Genomic DNA, 20,049 nt, shown 5'->3' with positions numbered 1-20,049 from the left:
CATCTGAAGGATGCAGGTAGCACACACGCCCCCCCTCCAGTCTGTGGAAAATCCTTTCTCCACAGAACAAGTCCATGGTGCCCAAAAGGTTGGGGACCGCTGTTCTAGAACACTGGCTTATTCTTTCAAAAGCTAAAGTACAATAAACTATCAAGGAGACATATTCTGGGCCACAGAGGAATCACAGTACTTCTGTGATTCAAAAGTTAGCTACATTCACAGTATTTCACTCAAAGTAATGCAAATGAAAAAGTTAACTATAATATATGGACAATTCAATGTGTTATTAAGGATGTTATGCTCCAGGATTAGCAAAAAGACACAAAGTTCCTAACTTTCAGCGTTTGAATTGTTAGATAAGCTGTAAGAATCTGAATGTTATTTTAACATTATTTAAACCGCATAAATAAAGAATACAGTGCCTAAGCAGAATGTCAGACAATTCCTCAAAAAATTGTGGTAATATGCTAGCATCATAATTTGTTACACAGAAAGGTTTTAAAGAATTGGAAAAAGGAACTTCCAATGAGACATAGTAGTCTAAGCTAATTATTACAAATGTGATTGAGCCTCATAATAAATATTATAAACAAGTGATAATGTAAATAAAGGGAGCAATTTAAGAAAAATCAAGAAAAAATATCAAATACACCTGAGAAGTCTTGCAATAATACTAACCAGAACTGAAATCTCAAAATGTGTGCTCATACATGACATGGGATTTCTATTCAACCATCTCCTGTAACACTACGAGGGACCAGGGTGCAGTTCAGGCAGAACATATAGCAAAAAATATTTGACTGGCCTTGGACATAAGCACCAAATTATTGTACAGGGATTATCAAGAAACACCATAACCAGTAAAAGAATAGTCTGATACTATTCATGTGAAACACCATACCTGAATAAATTAAATATTGCTGGCCAAAATAATCTTTTGTGCAGTCTGTATCACAGATTCTGTACATGTTCAGACTGGAAGACTAGCTGGGGTAAACATTTTATGGATATTCAGTAAAAACTGGGAGTTCTCCTAGAGAAGCTGACACCATAAAAGCTTCTAACTTTTAAATGTCAGCTTGAAAAAGTTTTGGCAAACACTGCAAATGTTAGCTGAGCAGCCTCATCACTCAGCAAGAGGATTGTGTGGTATTTAATAAATCAAGCACTTACACATGCTTTCATTGCCCAAACAGAGCACTTACCTTTAGAACCTATAATCTGCAAAGCCTGAGATAAGGCTGCCCACAGTGACTTGTATATATTAATTGGGGTGGGGGGGGAGAGAGAACAGGAGCTCAGATAATGGGTTATATGCTTTTGGAATGGGGATTTACTAAAGGAGACATGCTGCAGACAAGAACCAACAGATGTTTTTGACACAGGTACCTAATTAAGAAAGCTTTTCAGATAGAGATCCAAATGATTCTAAAAATGACAGTGTTAAGAAAATGATTACAAAATATTTTGAATTTCATGAGAAAGGCATAGGGCCAATTTCATGCTAAATCACAGAAACTCAACAAATGGTAATTTGCTGGATCCTCTTTCTCAATCTCAACTAACACATAGGACTGTTGAGTAGAGAATATGTTATCTTAAATGTCTGGATGTAGGGCAGGTATGAATTTAACAAGTAAGTACAAATAAAAAGGGCCTTGAAATAAGTAAGATCTTCTTTGAGATTCTACAGTAACAATAAAAATATGTTCATATATTCCAGTTAAGCTACTGGGGACTTATTTTAAAGACTAAAACACAGTTCCCGGTTAACATGTGACAAGTTAGAAATCTGCAAAAATAGGACTCAGTTTTGTTGTTTCTCTTCCCAAGAAAGATCAGAAAACACAAGCATGAGTTTTTGTGGAAGTTACACACTTTCACATTTAGTAATTCAAACTCAGCCATGAAAGCATGATAGAATCTACTATTTTAAAAATGACAACACTACAAAATCAGATTATTTTAGTTGTCCATTAAATACTTAAGATATAGTTACTATACTTAAGATATAGTTACTTCAGTCTTATTTGGCTCAGTCTCCTCGAACAGAAAGGTATGGGTTCAATCAAGCCATTATGAAGGCCAGAGAGAAATTTCTTTTGTTGTGTGTTTGTGTTTTTTAGAAAAAGTGATAAATTTAGATTATAAAACTGATTTTTTAAAATTAAGATTAATATATATATATATATATATATATATATATATATATATATATATATATATATGTGTGTGTGTGTGTGTGTGTGTGTGTGTGTGTGTGTGTGTAAATTACTAACAAAGAATTAAAGGGAAACTGAAATGCATTTCTGACTCTTTAGTCTTCCTCAGTCAGCTATACCCTTCTGAGATTCGAACCTGGGCTGATTGCATATTAGGCAGTGTTATTTGCAACTAGTAATATGTAATATGCAATCAGCCCAGGTTCGAATCTCAGAAGGGTATAGCTGACTGATGAAGACTAAAGAGTCAGAAATGCATTTCAGTTTCCCTTTAATTCTTTGTTAGTAATTTACACAAATATATGAACTGTCCAGTGTGACTACAGCCTGTTCGATGGCCTTCAAGATAGGCTGAAAACAGGAAATAAAGATTTGCTCCATGTTTGGGGCCTAGCAAGGTAATCTAAATAGTTAACATTTGAAATATATATATATATATATATATATATATATATATATATATATATATATATATATATATATATATATATATATATATATATATATATATATATATATATATATATATGTAGGTCTAGAGTCTCGGGTTTCTTCCCGCGTTCCTTTCATCTTCAGAAAGTTGTGGCGACGTTTCGACGAAATCCCATCCATCATCATCAGGCCGGAGTATTCCTCCTGCTGCTTTCAGGAGCAATGCGTGGTCTGTCTGTTCCTTTCCTTCCAACTGCCGGTGGGGCTGTGTTCCGACTGGGTGGAGGCGTGGCTGCTTTCTGATTGGGTGGGGGTGTCATCCGACTGGGTGGAGGCGTGGTTGTCTTCTGATTGAGTGGAGGCGTGGCTGTCTTCTGATTGGGTGGATGTGTGGTTGTCTTCCGATTGGTTGGAGGCGTGGCTGTCTTCTGATTGGGTGGGGTGTGTTCTGAATGGGTGGGGTTTTTTGTTGTGTCGTAATATCCTGAGTGTTGTGATTTGGTGTCTTGAGGAGTGGGCTGTGTAGTGGCCTCCAGAGCTTTGGCTTGGCTCCGAGTTCGAGGACCCGCCATGCATCTCTGGTATGGGTCAGTCAGGTTCGTGTGTGCGTTTGGTCATTCGGGTTTTTTCCCGCGTAGAATTGAAGGTGTAGGAGCAACGTTTCGACGGAATCCCATCCGTCATCCTCAGGCTGGTGGCTTCAGCTTCGTTCTTCTGGGAGAAGAAGCCACCAGCCTGAGGATGACGGATGGGATTCCGTCGAAACGTTGCTCCTACACCTTCAATTCTACGCGGGGAAAAACCCGAATGACCAAAGATTGGGTGGGGTGTGTTCTGAATGGGTGGGGTGTGTTCTGAATATATATATGTGTGTGTGTGTGTGTGTGTGTGTGTGTTAATATTTGGAGGTAGTTCTTAGTGAACTTTAGATGACTGGGTCTGAATGATATGTTGAATTATTGCTAAGGGATGAAATATGGGAAGAAGCAATTTTTAAATTGAAGTTTTAGTGAAGGTGTTATCTAAATTGTTCATACTGCTCGGGGGAAGGAGGAAGTCATCCCTTATATATCTTTCCTTTTTTCATTTTTTTTACCTTTCACTTTTCTGTTTATATTTTCTTTAATTTTTACTCATTTTTATCTTTGTATTTGTAAGCTTTAATAAAAATTACTGTTAAAAAAAGTCATTATGAAGACCAGAATAAAAAGAAAGTCTTGAAATTTAAGATTGACAAAAATATGATAAATAAATATCTATTTCCTTTGGACAAGTTTAAATATCTGGTTCTAGATGAACTGCACCCTAATGAATTTGATGATGGCCTGGCTGGACTTACATTCATTATTTTTAAAAAATCTGAGAGCTGGTGAACTATCTGATGAACAGGAAACAAATGTCCCTAGTTTCCATTCATAGGGAGAAAAGGATCTTGGGAAATTCAGATGAGTCATTTTGATACTGATATTTAGTAAATATACTGTAGAAAGATTACAATCTTGCCAGACTTATCTCATACTTCTTTAGTAGATTATGTAAATACAATAAATATGTCTTGATTTAAGCAAAGCATCTGGCAAAGTAGTCCATAACGTTCTGGCTATTAAGAAATTTAAATATGGGCTGAATGAAATGACAACTTGGTAGGTAGTTAGTAGAGGTATACAACATTTCAGATTCAAAAAAAAAAGAAGAGAGTGTTTCAGAATACACATGGGTGTGAAACTGGCACATGCCTGCACTTCTAACTAAATGCATTTTTCCCAAACCGTGTGGTGGCTGAGGATAGTCTGCTTACAGCTAGCTTGCAAATAATATTCAACAAGTGTTTATCAATGATTTCTCATCAAGCAGAAGTGGGGTAACAATGGGAGTAACATAAGGTTCAGGTTCAGTCCTGGAGTTCTACTCATCAACATTTTTATCAATTATTTATATATGAGTTGGAGGCAATGCTTAGGAAATCTGAGGATGATAATAATTGGATGAGACATCTACCACTATGCCTGAAATAAAAAAATAAATAATCTTGACTAGACATGTCAAACTTGCGACGTCATGTGACATTGCACAACGTATCAGAGCTTTTTTGCCATTGCCGGCAATGGGGGAGGCGTGGTTTTCCGATGATGCGTCCGGCCTATGGGCCGGCAGTTTGACACCCCTGGACTAGAGAAACATGCTGAAAACAATAAAATAGAATTTAACAGGTACAAATGCACTTAGGATATAAAAATCAAATTAGGGGATAAGACTAATATTCTGCTAAATAGGACTGTCTTCTTATCAGTAGAAAATAAAGGCTTATGGATCAAATACTTTCTTGTCACAAATACAGATAGTCCTCGACTTACAACAGTTTGTTTAGTGAACCTACAAAGTTACAATGACACTGAAAAAGGTGAACTATGACGGTTTTTCACACTTACGGCTGTTGTAGCATCCCCATGGTCATAGGATCAAAATTCAGACGCTTGGCAACTGGTTTATATTTATAATGGTTGCAGTGTCCCGGGGTTAATGATCCCCTTTTGTGACCTTCTGACAAGCAATGTCCTGGGGTCATCTGATCAGCTTTTGTGACCTTCTGACAAGCAAAGTCAATGGGGAAGCCAGATTCACTTAACAACCTTGTTACTAACTTAATTGCAGTGATTCACTTAACAACTGTGGGAAGAAAGGTCATAAAATGGGGCAAAAGTCAATGAATCTTCCACTTAGTGACATAAATTTTGGGCTCAACTGTGGTGGTAACTTGTACAACAGAAAGTTCTACAATAAATTGATACTCTAATTGTTGATCATCAATGACATTATGAACAAAATAGCTTTTATCAGAGTAAATATTAAGGACAATATTAAGCAGAGATGTGCAAAACATCTGATGGGTTGTCCTGTGAAGAGTTCCTGTTCATAGCCATGAGGCAACAATGTCCTTCAGAAAGTTAAATGTTGGTGCTTAAGGAGCCTTTGTGGGTCCTTCGTAGAGAGTTCTTTTACTGGGACTGCCAGTGAAGCAAAGAGCCTATGGATGGACATGGGCAGCATTCTGAAAGGTATAACTGCCTTAAAACTCTCAGGAGAGGCACTAGACTCCTTGGAATGCTTGGTACAACACTACTAAATAGTTACAAACACAGCACTAGATCAAACGTTTAAAACTCAAAAGCCCCCGTGACAACATTTTTCTAATACACTATCTAAAATATCAATGGACACCTGGGAATATGCTTTATTATCTCATTTAATATATGCCTAAATCACCTTATTACATTAAAATGGATGCAATAGAATGCTAACGTATGTCACATGCATATCACTGTCAACTTTCTTTCTGAAGATTTTAGCTTTACTGATTTGGTTTGCTACAAAAACTCAATCTGGGGGGAAGCATGAGAGAAAATAAATGTATCTTCCAAGAAAAAAATATTTTTAAATAGTAAGCATATAATGCTTTAGTATGTTTAGAATACATGTGTGACCTTCAGTTATTCAGCAAACAAATGACTTGCTGTCTTTGGATTCTGTTTTAAACAAATAAGTTATTGTCCTGCTGTAAAATAGCTACGGAGAATTAAATATTTTGCCCCTACTTGTATCTTAAAGTACTATTGTAAATACTCTATTGTGAAGATACATATCATAACATTCAGAACAAGTACTAAGTGGTAATTCTGAGCGAGGTATCCCTCCAGAAAATAATATTAGTTCATGGAAGCTAGTGGTCAACAACAGAGCTATAAATATCAGTATACCAGGCTACTCAGTTTAGTGCGGCTAGAGTTTCTGTAGAACAAGAGTATGCTTCATTGGATGCACAGAGAGATAGAAAAAGTAGTAAATAACCATGGGTAGATTGAATCAAATCAGCAGAGAAAGGGTCCAAAAATGACCTATTTCTAGAACACTAAATGTAAAATGTATACAGAACTTGTACCAAAGGGAAAAAAACAGCCCATGTGCCCAAAATTAACAAGGAGCAAGGCCATCCCATATCAATTCCCTTTTAACATATAATTGTTCTGTATTATATTTCATCACTGTTCCCACATTTGAAACATGGAGCATCTATATAGCAACTGCTGTTCTGAAACTTCTGTAGTTAAGTTATGACTTTCGTTTCCTGATACCAATCCAAATACAGGTTATTAGGGCCACTGTACCTGAAGGCAAAGAACTGCTTTGGGTGTAAAAACAAGCATACTAGATCATCTGGTTTTGACAAGTAGTGGAAAAAGACTCAAAGACCATTCCATAGTTATCCTCCAGAGGAACAATGAATCCCTTGGTCACATAAATTGTTGCTTCTCTCAAGGAATGAGTTGAAATTTTGAAGAAATTGACCAGGTCTTGAACTGCTAGGTAAATATCCACCTCTCCAATGCCAGTATATCAGGGTTCTATGTTTGCCTATGTCTCCCACCTGTAGGAAATAAGGAGACTGAGTACCAACATGCTAATTCACTATATGCAGAGTTTATGGAGCTATACAAATGCCAAAGTGTGCAAATGCCAGTGTCCTATTACAGAGATGAAGAAAACTGAAACAAAAATTAGCAAAAAGTCATAACCCAGAACTAGTGGAGTATTACTGTCCTTTCAATCCAAAAAGTGTCAGGTCAAAAACATTATTCCATCAAACAAAAAGTACAGAAATCCCATAATGCATATACAGATAACCCTCAATTTATGACAACTGACCTCAAAATTTCTGTTGCTCAGCGAGGCAGTTAAGTGAATTTTGCCCCACTTTATAATCTTTCTTGCCACAAGCAAATTACTGTAGTTGTTAAGTTAGTATAACACGGTTGTGAAGTGAATCTGGCTTTCCCATTGACTTTGCTTGTCAGAAGGTTGTAAAAGGTGGTCACATGACCCTGGAACACTGCAATCGTCATAAATATGAACCAGTTGCCAAGCATCTGAATTTTGGTCATGTGGCCATGGGGATGCTGCAACTGTCATAAGTGTGGAAAATGGTCATAAGTCAGTTTTTCAGTGCCACTGAACCTTCACTAAATTAACTGTTGTAAGTCGAGGATTACCTGTACACCTAGCAGGTAGGAATGCAGAGGGGTGGCTTGAATGATAGTCTAGCTCAGGGGTGTGAAACTCGTAACGTCATGTGACATGTCATGACATATCACGACTTTTTTTCCATTGCCAGCAATCGGGTGGGTTTGGTTTTGCCATGACGCATCCGGCCCACAGGCCGGAAGTTTGTAACCCCTGGTCTAGCTTATTAACAAGTTGAAGCAGAATCATATGACAGCCTGGAAAAATTAATTCAAGATCCCAGAAGATGGCTCATGCATTAATAAAAAAAATCAATAAGAAACCCTGTACCCTTTCTAACAAAAGTACTAAATTTCACTCAGTGTACTATTACCAGTATTCAGTGCAACCGTCCTTTCAAGAGATTAATTGCTGGATTCAACTTGAGCTCTGATCAGTGGAAAAGAAACAGGCCTCTGGAGAAATTATCTTGAATACAACTAGTTGAAAGACAATTTGTTGTATTGGTTAAAGGGGGCCAGGTTAGAAACCAGGGCCATGAATTCTAGTCCTACCTTAGGAACAAAGCCAGCTTGGGTCCCAGTAACTTTGGGTCATTCATCCCTTCTCATATAATTTCAATCCACTATTGAAAATGCCCTAAAACTGCATGGAACTATCAAGGCAGCTACCAGGAGTTAAAACTGATTTGAAGGCAGTTTTAAGCACACACAAGAGTTGATGTTATTATGCTAAATCCACTATTCACTTAGTAAGACTGGGTTGTGGGTGTATAGACAGATGTGTGACATACATTGTAGGTCGGAGATAAGCAGATAATACCTTATATCAAAAAGCAACAGGCAAACACCTTAAGGGAAAGCCAAAGCCTTATAGGGGGCAGAACGTAGCAGCCTTCTCCATTAGCTGTTGCCTTTTCAAGAAAATTATTAACTGTTTTTTCATTGGTTAGTAGGAAGATGAAGAGTTGTAGGCAGATGAAACCATAACCTTTAACAAACTAAGTGGACAGTTATTTTAAGCCATATAGATGGGGAAAGCTATCCAATCACATGCCAGTCATGTGAATATGGTATAGTTCTCTTTCAAAATGCGTTTTGTGATCAGTTTCTATACTCTACTGAATTTTCATGCTCCACTGTAGCCATTTAACATGCAAGTTAAATAACCTCTTAAGCTATAAGACTAGTTTTCTAACATTTTTTCCTCAGTTTTTATCTTTGACCTCGGACAGGAGAAGGTATTATGAATTTGGAAATTCATAACTACCCCATTTTAATATTAACAAAAAATTAAGCAAAATTTTCAAGATATACAACAGCAAAGTCCTTTTAACATTTAAAGTCCTATATAATTCGTGAATTTATCAACTTATTTTTGTTTCAAAGGAAACAAACAACCTGCAAGTCCCCACTTTTCCCTCAGTCAAACCATTATATTTATATCTTGACCTATAAACACAAATGGATCATGTACACATCATCCTTCCACTCCCGCAATTACAAGACAATGCACAACAAATGCTGTTTCATCATGTTGGAAGCACAGTAGATTATCAAGAACTTCCAAAGCAGCAACTGCCTTAAAAAAGATAATTATCCAGCCATGCCTTAAAGACAAAAGGAGTCTCCTTTTAAATGCACCTTAGATACAGTTCATTTGAACATACCAGCCATTTGTAAACGACACCAAATTTCTCAGCAAATTTCTCAGCAAGTACTTAGCTAACCTTTAGAAAAAAACTAAGCAAGTTGTACCTGTGTAAATACTTGGATGGGACACCACTGGGAAATCAAAGAGCAGTAGGTTAGTTTTGAAGCTGGGGCGGAAAAAAACCAGAAGATGCCAGTGAAAACATGGACACCAAGAATGAGGCTCAGTTTGAAGACTTTATATTTGCAAAAGTAGCCACTAGAGAGAGGATAGTTGCAGTTGCTTTCTACTGCTAATCATCCTACAACTCTACAGACAAAGGCAACATGTCCATTCATTTCTCGCAGAAGCTATCAGAACCAAAAGCCATCTTTTGAGAAAGAGAAGCAGCAGACAATGAAATGTTATTATCTTGCTTACTGCAGGTGTTGTGCTTGTCTCAGCATCTTTGTCTCTTCACAATCAACTACTGTGTAATGAAAAACAGGAGCCCTGTCTGCTCCTGGGGATGACAGTATCTCCGAAGTCTTCCTGTGCACCACCATTTCCGTCATACCTTCCCTTCTCTACAATTACAAGTTCTTTTACTGACCGTTCAAAGGCACAACACTACTGAAAAAAGTGACATGATAATTTTTCACACATACAATCATTGCAGCATCCTCATAGTCATATCATCAAAATTTGGGTGCTTGGCAACTGATTCATACTTATTTTAAAGTTGCAGTGTCCCGGGGTCATGTGATCACCTTTTCAACCAAGCAAAGCCAATGGGGAAGCCAGATTCACTTAACCACCATGTTACTAACTTAACAACTGTAATGATTCACTTAACAACTGTGGCTAGAAAGGTCACAAAATAGGGCAAACTCTCTTAACACATATGTCACTTAATATAAATTTGGGGTTCAATTGTGGTCATAAGTTGAGGACTACCTGTATTGTATGTTTTAAATTACCGTATATACTTGAGTATAAGCCGACTCGAGTATAAGCCGAGACCCCCAATTTCACCCCCCAAAACTGGAAAAAGTTATTGACTCGAGTATAAGCCGATCCGCCGTTCTGCAAGCCTCTGCCGCGCAGACCTGCCGACCTTTGGGGAGGTTTGGGCGCCTCCCCAAACCTCGGCAGGTCTCCGTTCCTCCTGCCGACCTTTGGGGAGGTTTGGGCGCCTCCCCAAACCTCCCCAAACCTCTGCAGGTCTCCGTTCCTCCGCGCAGACCTGCCGACCTTTGGGGAGGTTTGGGCGCCTCCCCAAACCTCCCCAAACCTCGGCAGGTCTCCGTTCCTCCTGCCGACCTTTGGGGAGGTTTGGGCGCCTCCCCAAACCTCCCCAAACCTCGGCAGGTCTCCGTTCCTCCTGCCGACCTTTGGGGAGGTTTGGGCGCCTCCCCAAACCTCCCCAAACCTCGGCAGGTCTCCGTTCCTCCTGCCGACCTTTGGGGAGGTTTGGGCGTCTCCCCAAACCTCCCCAAACCTCTGCAGGTCTCCGTTCCTCCGCGCAGACCTGCCGACCTTTGGGGAGGTTTGGGCGCCTCCCCAAACCTCCCCAAACCTCGGCAGGTCTCCGTTCCTCCTGCCGACCTTTGGGGAGGTTTGGGCGCCTCCCCAAACCTCGGCAGGTCTCCGTTCCTCCTGCCGATCTTTGGGGAGGTTTGGGCGCCTCCCCAAACCTCGGCAGGTCTCCGTTCCTCCGCGCAGACCTGCCGACCTTTGGGGAGGTTTGGGCGCCTCCCCAAACCTCCCCAAACCTCGGCAGGTCTCCGTTCTTCCTGCCGACCTTTGGGGAGGTTTGGGCGCCTCCCCAAACCTCGGCAGGTCTCCGTTCCTCCGCGCAGACCTGCCGACCTTTGGGGAGGTTTGGGCGCCTCCCCAAACCTCCCCAAACCTCGGCAGGTCTCCGTTCCTGTTTGGGGAGGTTTGGGCGCCTCCCCAAACCTCCCCAAACCTCGGCAGGTCTCCGTTCCTCCGCGCAGACCTGCCGACGTTTGGGGAGGTTTGGGCGCCTCCCCAAACCTCCCCAAACCTCGGCAGGTCTCCGTTCCTCCGCGCAGACCTGCCGACGTTTGGGGAGGCGCCCAAACCTCCCCAAAGGTCGGCAGGAGGAACGGAGACCTGCCGAGGTTTGGGGAGGTTTGGGGAGGCGCCCAAACCTCCCCAAAGGTCGGCAGGAAGAACGGAGACCTGCCGAGGTTTGGGGAGGTTTGGGGAGGCGCCCAAACCTCCCCAAACAGGAACGGAGACCTGCCGAGGTTTGGGGACGTTTGGGGAGGCGCCCAAACCTCCCCAAAGGTCGGCAGGTCTGCGCGGAGGAACGGAGACCTGCCGAGGTTTGGGGAGGTTTGGGGAGGCGCCCAAACCTCCCCAAACAGGAACGGAGACCTGCCGAGGTTTGGGGAGGTTTGGGGAGGCGCCCAAACCTCCCCAAACGTCGGCAGGTCTGCGCGGAGGAACGGAGACCTGCCGAGGTTTGGGGACGCGCCCAAACCTCCCCAAAGGTCGGCAGGAGGAACGGAGACCTGCCGAGGTTTGGGGAGGTTTGGGGAGGCGCCCAAACCTCCCCAAAGGTCGGCAGGAAGAACGGAGACCTGCCGAGGTTTGGGGAGGTTTGGGGAGGCGCCCAAACCTCCCCAAACAGGAACGGAGACCTGCCGAGGTTTGGGGAGGTTTGGGGAGGCACCCAAACCTCCCCAAACGTCGGCAGGTCTGCGCGGAGGAACGGAGACCTGCCGAGGTTTGGGGAGGTTTGGGGAGGCGCCCAAACCTCCCCAAACAGGAACGGAGACCTGCCGAGGTTTGGGGAGGTTTGGGGAGGCGCCCAAACCTCCCCAAACGTCGGCAGGTCTGCGCGGAGGAACGGAGACCTGCCGAGGTTTGGGGAGGCGCCCAAACCTCCCCAAAGGTCGGCAGGAGGAACGGAGACCTGCCGAGGTTTGGGGAGGTTTGGGGAGGCGCCCAAACCTCCCCAAACGTCGGCAGGTCTGCGCGGAGGAACGGAGACCTGCCGAGGTTTGGGGAGGCGCCCAAACCTCCCCAAAGGTCGGCAGGAGGAACGGAGACCTGCCGAGGTTTGGGGAGGTTTGGGGAGGCGCCCAAACCTCCCCAAAGGTCGGCAGGAGGAACGGAGACCTGCCGAGGTTTGGGGAGGTTTGGGGAGGCGCCCAAACCTCCCCAAAGGTCGGCAGGAGGAACGGAGACCTGCCGAGGTTTGGGGAGGCGCCCAAACCTCCCCAAACGTCGGCAAGTCTCCGTTCCTCCGCGCCCTGCCTGCCTGCTTCTTTCCGCTGCGGAAAGAAGCAGGCAGGCAAGGCGCGGAGCTCCGGAGACCTGCCGACGTTTGGGGAGGTTTGGGGAGGTGCGCGCGCACCTCCCCAAACCTCCCCAAACTTCGGCAGGTCTCGGACGGCGGTGGCTTGGGAGAGGTGCGGGCGATCCCGGAAGCACCAAAGCCTCGGCCGCGCACAAGTCCTCGGTAAGTTTTTTTGTTGACTGGAGTATAAGCCGAAGTGGAATTTTTCAGCCCAAAAAGTGGGCTGAAAAATTCGGCTTATACTCAAGTATATACGGTATGTTTTAGATGCCCTGTAGGCAGGGACCATCTGGTTTTATTCTTCTGGTAGACTTTTAAGCTAAAGAACAAGGTATAGGGGCACTAGATACAGATCAGCATGCACCTATCTCTCCATATCCATCCATTCAGGATTATTTCACACGTTGTCTAGATAGGCAAATCTGGTGAAGAGTCAAATAGAATTTAGAAGTTTTTAAAGGTTTTGTTAGATAGCATGAAGGTACCTTTGGCAATAATCCTGAAAACTGACTGACAATAGTAGATCAAACAAGAAACTACTTTGCTGTACTGTCAAATGATTACCGGTAATTGAACCAAATTTAGAATACGTACTGTATCGTGGAAAGAAAACAAGCAATAACTAAAAATGATCAGGCTGCCAAAAATAATTACTGAAAATACTTATACAGAAGTGAATCAATATTTCTTTCTTAATGACCTCTCAACTTTATACTTCATTTCCAATCATAAATCATTTTATTAAAAAGCAGGCCATAATTACTTGAAACATTATTATAGATCTTGTTTAAAATTCAAATATAAATAGATGAAGATATTATTGATCTAGTTTCCAAATGATTGGGAATGCATTTGGACAACAAGCCAAGATGGGAAATAATGAAATGAGACAGGGAGCAAAACTCACATATTAAAAAAACACCTAAATGCTATAAAGAATAATTAGTAATCTCTATCAAAATCGGACTTTCATGTACAAGACAGAGGTTAATTGACTGAGCTTCATGATCCATTTTCATTATATAATTCCTGGACCTAACAGGGCATTTATTTTTTAAAAAAGTAGCTGTAACACTTTCCTATACTGTTTTCTGTTACCAAATAATTTATCTATAAAGGCATAGCACTTTGCAAACACTAAAAAATATATAACTTTGAAAATACTTCCCGTTTTTCTATTATTTAGTCCACTTTTCTCTCTTTACTGAGTTCAAAGAGCCATTCTTCTCCTGTTACCAGGTAAAAAATTATCATGCCAAAATGTTAAAAATTCTCTTTTGCTGCCTTTTTGTCATGACAAGACACCACCTTTGCTTACATATGTCCTAATGAAACAGACTCTTTTCAGAATTTCATATCCAACCACAGGTTTGTTGGTAAATCTACTGCATTTTAGGATTACTGCATTTCAACCTGAAATTGAAAATCTGAAAAATCCCTGGATTTTTGTTAGTTACAGCAGTACGTGTGGAAAGTATAATATAGGGATAAGCAATTGTTCTTTAGCTTTAAGGTCCGCACAGTAATTTTGCTTTCATGTCTCACAAAACAATTAGTTGGGGGGAGGGGCATTTGAGTAATTCTGACCTTTATACTGCTTGTAGTCCCTGTAAAGCACAACTACACACATTAGAATTTAATTCTGAATAAAACAAAGATTTGTAAAGATACTTTAAAAACATAAAATGTTTTGCATGTATATAAGTACCACTTTAAAACTGAGAAATTAATATGCTTAAACAGATGTGTATATTGTATGAATCCAGTCTTGTAATGATTTATTTAAATGTTTTCAAGAGTAAAATATTTCTATTGAACTATTAATGGAACAATTCAAATGCAAGTATTTCACAACATAAGATTTATAATACTTCAACTTTGCATGTTCTAGCAAAGAGGAAGTGGTGATATAATTTTTTAAAAAAAGACAGACACAAACTAAAGGGGGAAAAATAGATTACTGCAAGTTCTGAAAAATAACAACCCTGTCAGAAATGTTCAAACCTAGTAAATCATGGAAATTAAGCTGAAGCTAGCAAAAACGTCTTACTTTATAATTTAAAAATGTAAACAAAACATACGTTTGTAGAGGCATTTATAAAGAAATGGCCATTAACATAATCAATTGTTATTACATAGATAAAAACTATACTAGCAAAACAAATCTTTGATCAAATTCTAGTATTGGCTATTAATATATAGTACTATTATGGCACTTTGCAGAGAAACAATGGTGAAAAGTCAGTTAAAATCTAAAATCTGTGAGACAAGAGGAAGTTAAAAACAAACAGGACTTTTACTGTGTAGCAGCTGGCATAAGTAAAGACTTTATGGTGGTTAAATTAGAGGCAGAAAGCCCAGAGATTAAATATTATTGAGATGAATAGTTTCAATGGAACAGAATAGAGGTGAGAGGGCTCAAAAGTGAAAATGTAAGGGTAGTATCATGCCCTTTGAGTTGAAATTAAACCAAGATTAAGGTTAATGTTTACATTTCTAATATACTAGCTGAGCTACCTGGAGGAGCATGCTAATAAAGCTACCAAGTTGGGCATAAATCTGTGGGATCTTGTGCTGGCCTTAGAGATAAACCAGAACATGACATCCCTGAAAAACAGCATGAGTTACTTTTATACTGCCAACAACCGTGTATTTTATTTTTATTTTTATTTTAATTCCATTTATATCCCGCCCTTCTCCGAAGACTCAGGGCGGCTTACAAGCTTAGCAGTAGCCTTCATTCTATGTATATGCCTGCTTATTAGGGCTTTCACACACCCCCAAGCGGCATTATTACAAAGTCAGCTTAATTGCCCCCAACAATCTGAGTCCTCATTTTACCTACCTTGGAAGGATGGAAGGCTGAGTCAACCTTGAGCCTGGTGGGACTCGAACCTGCACTAATTGCAGGCAGCTGGTGTTACTTAAGGAGGCATTAGCCCACTGCTCCACCAAGGCTAATGCCTAACATAGGGCCAAAATGAGGGCACAATGAGAACTGACTCAGCAACAGAAAAAGCTGAGGATATCCCTACCTCCATTTACCAAAAATGTATAATGCATCATTAACATTTAAAGGCAACTTTGTTGGACTGCAATTAACAGAGAAGGCTTTTATGTCTCCAGTGTTCTTCCTGAGGACTGTTAGGCCATATTAAGAATTTATCTAGCATTCTCTAGCATTCTACCTCTCCTGGAAAGATTAATTTGAATAATCATCATTTACTCTTATTACAGGAAGATTAGGTCCTGTTACCATGTAAAAGTCACAAGCACAACACATGGTGATTTCACAGAAACATCCATGTTTTTGGGGGAAGGGAGCAATATGAAAATGCCACTGCCTTCTTCCATTATATTTTATTCCAACATAAAACAACAATCTACCAAAAACTATGGCTCCATTTCAAAAAACCATTTTTTGCCTGGGTGTATGCATATTTAATGGGACGCGGTGGCTCAGTGGGTTAGGACGCTGAGCTTGTCGATCAGAAGGTCGGCAGTTTGGCGGGTTGAATCCCGAGTGCCGTGTAACAGAGTGAGCGCCTGTTACTCGTCCCAGCTTCTGCCAACCTAGCAGTTCGAAAGCACGTAAAAATGCAAGAAGAAAAATAGGGACCACTCCGGTGGGAAGGTAACAGCGTTCCGTGCGCCTTTGGCATCTAGTCATGCCGGCCACATGACCATGGAAACGTCCTCGGACAAGCGTGGCTCTTCGGCTTTGAAATGGAGATGAGCACCGGCCCCTAGAGTCGGAAACGACTAGCACGCATGTGCGGGGGAACCTTTACCTTTACCTTATGCATATTTAATAATATGATAAATGCAGTACATATCTCCAATCTCTAAGCAAGTACTGGGGAATAAAATATCCCAATCAATATAGTGGACAGAATAATAAGCATGCACCACAGTATGATATAGTCAACATTTCTTCCCAACTATGGCTCATAACTATTTAATCAATATATAATCAGTACTCAATGAACTCTGAAATCAATCATCCACATTTTTTGTAATTAAAAAAGCCTTCATTAAAATATGCACTCACTATTTAGAAATAATTTGAATTTAAAATACTGAAGCTGGTGTTCTTTTAAACTAGAGCAATGAGTGCATGTTATTTCACTATCTTTAATATGACTACATTTATTTATTGGACTTATAATGCACTTTATTTCCAGAAACTCAATTTTTCCAATGTTTCCATACAACAATCCTGGAAGGTAGGTGGAACTGACAAAGTTTAACAACATGCTTCTATAGCTAAGGGTGGTCTTGCAGCAGAGTCTTTCTGATCATGACTTAAATATATTTTTAAAGCAGAACACTGATCTCAAACCATATAAATCTCAAAACCTTCTAGCAGATGGACCACTGTCAAACTAAAACCTACTATATCACAATGAAATCAACAGTATCAGGCAAAAATTATCATAGAAAGGCAGTATATAGTAAAACTAAAGTTTATTAATTTTAATAAATTTCAATGTCAGTGAAGGTACTTAAGACTAGGTTACTACAAATATGAAAGGCTGAAGAGGATTAAAGTTGATCAGAAAAATATTTTTTTAAAAAAAATACATGTGAACATAAACAACATCTTGCACATTGTTATCAATTATGGCCTAATTCACTATTGAATTTTTTGAAGAGGTTTGTAAAAAAAATGTCTTAAGAAATTTAAAATATTATGCCCAAAGCAACATTTCTCTGTTCTTCTGGTAACACTCTGAAGGAGGGAAGAAACATTATTCCCTACATGCATAGAAGCCCTGGTTGCTATCTGCTGCTAGCAGTGCGGCATTACAGAGCAGGTACCGCACCCTCTCTTATAACAGAAAAAAAAGTAAAGCTACCATTGGTTCTTGAGGCCAAAAAAATACTACTGTAGTGCTGAACAACCTGTTAAAGCACTAGCTAACTAGCTTTTCGCTGTGCTATTATTACACTCAGGCAAAACGAAGCAGTTTTTAAAATATCCTCCTAAAAGTATCAAGAAGGGTTGAGATATCTTTCCACCAAATATAAACATCACAATATCCAAAGATTCTCACTTTCTTCCAATTTATCAGACTGAAATTCCTATTAAGGGCATCAATACCATGACACCGTACCCATATATAACGGGGAGAAGCATATCCTGTGCTCTCACGTGCTTTAAATCCATAAGAAAATGCCAAAATACTAATTTAGTTCTTATACGCTATCTATTGTAGGAGAGCAATAAGAACAGCTCTCAATCCTTTAACTCATCATTGGCAAACCCCACAGGCCACTGTTCACCCTTACTTAACGTTCAAAGATTTACAGTTTTAACAATCTATTAATGAGGCTTTTGCTTGCTGCAAAAATGGCAGAGACGGAAATATTTCCTCTTCTTTACCACCGCGAGAGCCCTTCTTGCTTCCATCCCTAAGACTGCCTAGTTGAGCAGCAGTGCAACCCACCCACCCCCATCAACCAAACCCTTAAAAAAAAATAATCTGGTGTTTTCCTGGGGTGATTCGATGCTTTTTCGCGACTTCTCGCCTGGCTACCGCCTTTTCTCTTTCAGCGCCGCTCCTTTCCTTTGGAAAGCAGAGCAGCGCCGGAGGGGGTAAAAACCCGCATTTATAGTAAAATCAATTGAAACACAGGGGAAAACATAAATCGGCCCCAGGCGTGGATCCTAAAGGCGTAGGTCTCTCACACACACACACACACACTGGTGCAGTTACATACAGACATGCAGGAAGGCCTTTTGCACTTTTATCACCCGTGGCTGGTTTTCTGCCTCCTCGGAAGAGCACTTTCTGTTTTCACGTGCCCGAGCCTCGCAGCCACGCCGCCGCCGCCGCCCCCACCCCCTTCGTTAACCGCCCGGCGCTGTCCCCGATCGCCTTCAGCTGGGAGGACCGCGAGTGTGCCCGTCCACCAGTGCCTTCTCACGGCTGCAAACTGAGACGGGAAGACCGGGCACGGGATGTCGGGGAGAGAACACGTCTACCTGGCCTCGCCGCCCCCTGGAGCAGCGAAGCCCGAGCCGCGGGAAAGCCGAGCTTCGAGCCTGCTCTCCGCCTGCCCACTCGCTCACCTCCTGGCTCTCGCCCTCTTTTGTCTCGCTTCCTCTTTCGCCGTTTTCGGCACCGGCGCCGCTTCGCAGTTTCTCGCCCCTGCAGCTCGAAGAGCGAGTCGCCTCCTGCTCGGTGGATGGCGAAGAGGCGGGCTGCTCCGAGGAGTCGGCGCGGGCTTGGAAGGCAGGCGCGGGGAATAAGGGGAGGCGACTCCGCCGCCGCCGCACCGCCCTCCGCTTCTTCCTGTCGCTTGGCGGTGCAGCGCCTTTTCCCGCTCCGCTGCTCGCCACCGGCTCCGTTCGGGCTGCTCGAGCGAAGCCGCCGAAGCCCGGTCAATGAATGGCGAGCAGATGGATGCAAAAGCGCCGGCTGGCTGGCTGGTTGGTTCTCCCTGGAGCAACCAGGCCGGGCTGGAGAGCGGAGGAACCTCCTTAGTCCGACCGGTGCCACAGAGCGAGTGCCCCGGGATGCGGTAGGAGAGGACGGCTTCAGAGTTGTGCAAATAAAGGGTTAACTTTAGATTTCCTGATGAGGTAGGCGGGTCAAAAAGCGAAGAGAACAAGCAAATTGGTTGCAAGGAGAAAGCCAGTTAACAAACGGTATGAGAGAGAGAGAGAGAGTGTGTGTATCTGTTTATAGTATACAGTGGTTGGTTGGATGTTTAAAGAGAAACTAGGTGTAACTATATACGTTAATACAATGTTAAAAAGTTTTAAAACGACTGGTCCTTTCGGCAAATGAGAACCCGACGGTCATAATAAACCCATTTTCCCACGCTTCATCTACTGGGGCTTCACTGGAAGAGACTGTACAGGAGTGATCATTTCAATGCAAGCTTAGATCTATCGTGTTCAATTGACGGCAGTTTTATTTATTTATTTTTACTTTATTTTAATTCCATTTATATCCCGCCCTTCTCCGAAGACTCAGGGCGGCTTAACAAGCTTAGGGCTTTCACACACACCCCAAGCGGCATTATTACAAAGTCAGCTTAATTGCCCCCCAACAATCTGGGTCCTCATTTACCTACCTCGGAAGGATGGAAGGCTGAGTCAACCTTGAGCCTGGTGGGATGCGAACCTGCACTAATTGCAGGCAGCTGGTGTTACTTAAGGAGGCATTAGCCCACTGCTCCACCAAGGCTCTAAATTGCTTAGACTACTCTTTCCACCCACTTCCAAGAAACGCAGGCGTCACTTGCGATCAAATGAAGCCGGTTTTCGCCACAGTTGCTGTATTACAAAGCACGCGAGAAGGCTACAGAAGAAAGAACCTGGGCGTACGATCAACCATGGAGGTCTCGGGAGGCGGAGGCAGATGGGGAAAATCAGCCGGAATGCTGTTAAATGACAGCGAG

At 41.9% G+C, this 20,049-nt stretch overlaps 1 protein-coding gene across 2 annotated transcripts in view; it reads right to left on the bottom strand.

Annotated features, from left to right (window-relative positions):
• CDC42SE2 (CDC42 small effector 2) overlaps positions 1 to 19,158 on the bottom strand; it is a 68,310-nt gene extending 49,152 nt beyond the window's left edge. The window contains exon 1 of one of the 2 annotated variants that reach the window (XM_081317853.1): positions 18,713 to 19,158. The gene's annotated coding sequence lies outside the window, so the exon portion shown is untranslated. Of the gene's footprint in view, positions 1 to 18,360; positions 18,439 to 18,712 lie in introns of those variants that run through there. The other variant, XM_081317854.1, reaches the window with a different exon arrangement.
• Positions 19,159 to 20,049: the final 891 nt, after the last annotated feature.

Source organism: Vipera berus, assembly GCF_964194415.1.
Source record: "Vipera berus genome assembly, chromosome: 2".
Classification (NCBI taxonomy): domain Eukaryota; kingdom Metazoa; phylum Chordata; class Lepidosauria; order Squamata; family Viperidae; genus Vipera; species Vipera berus.
Note: the sequence above shows the minus strand (reverse complement) of the source record. Positions and strands in the feature narration are given on the sequence as shown.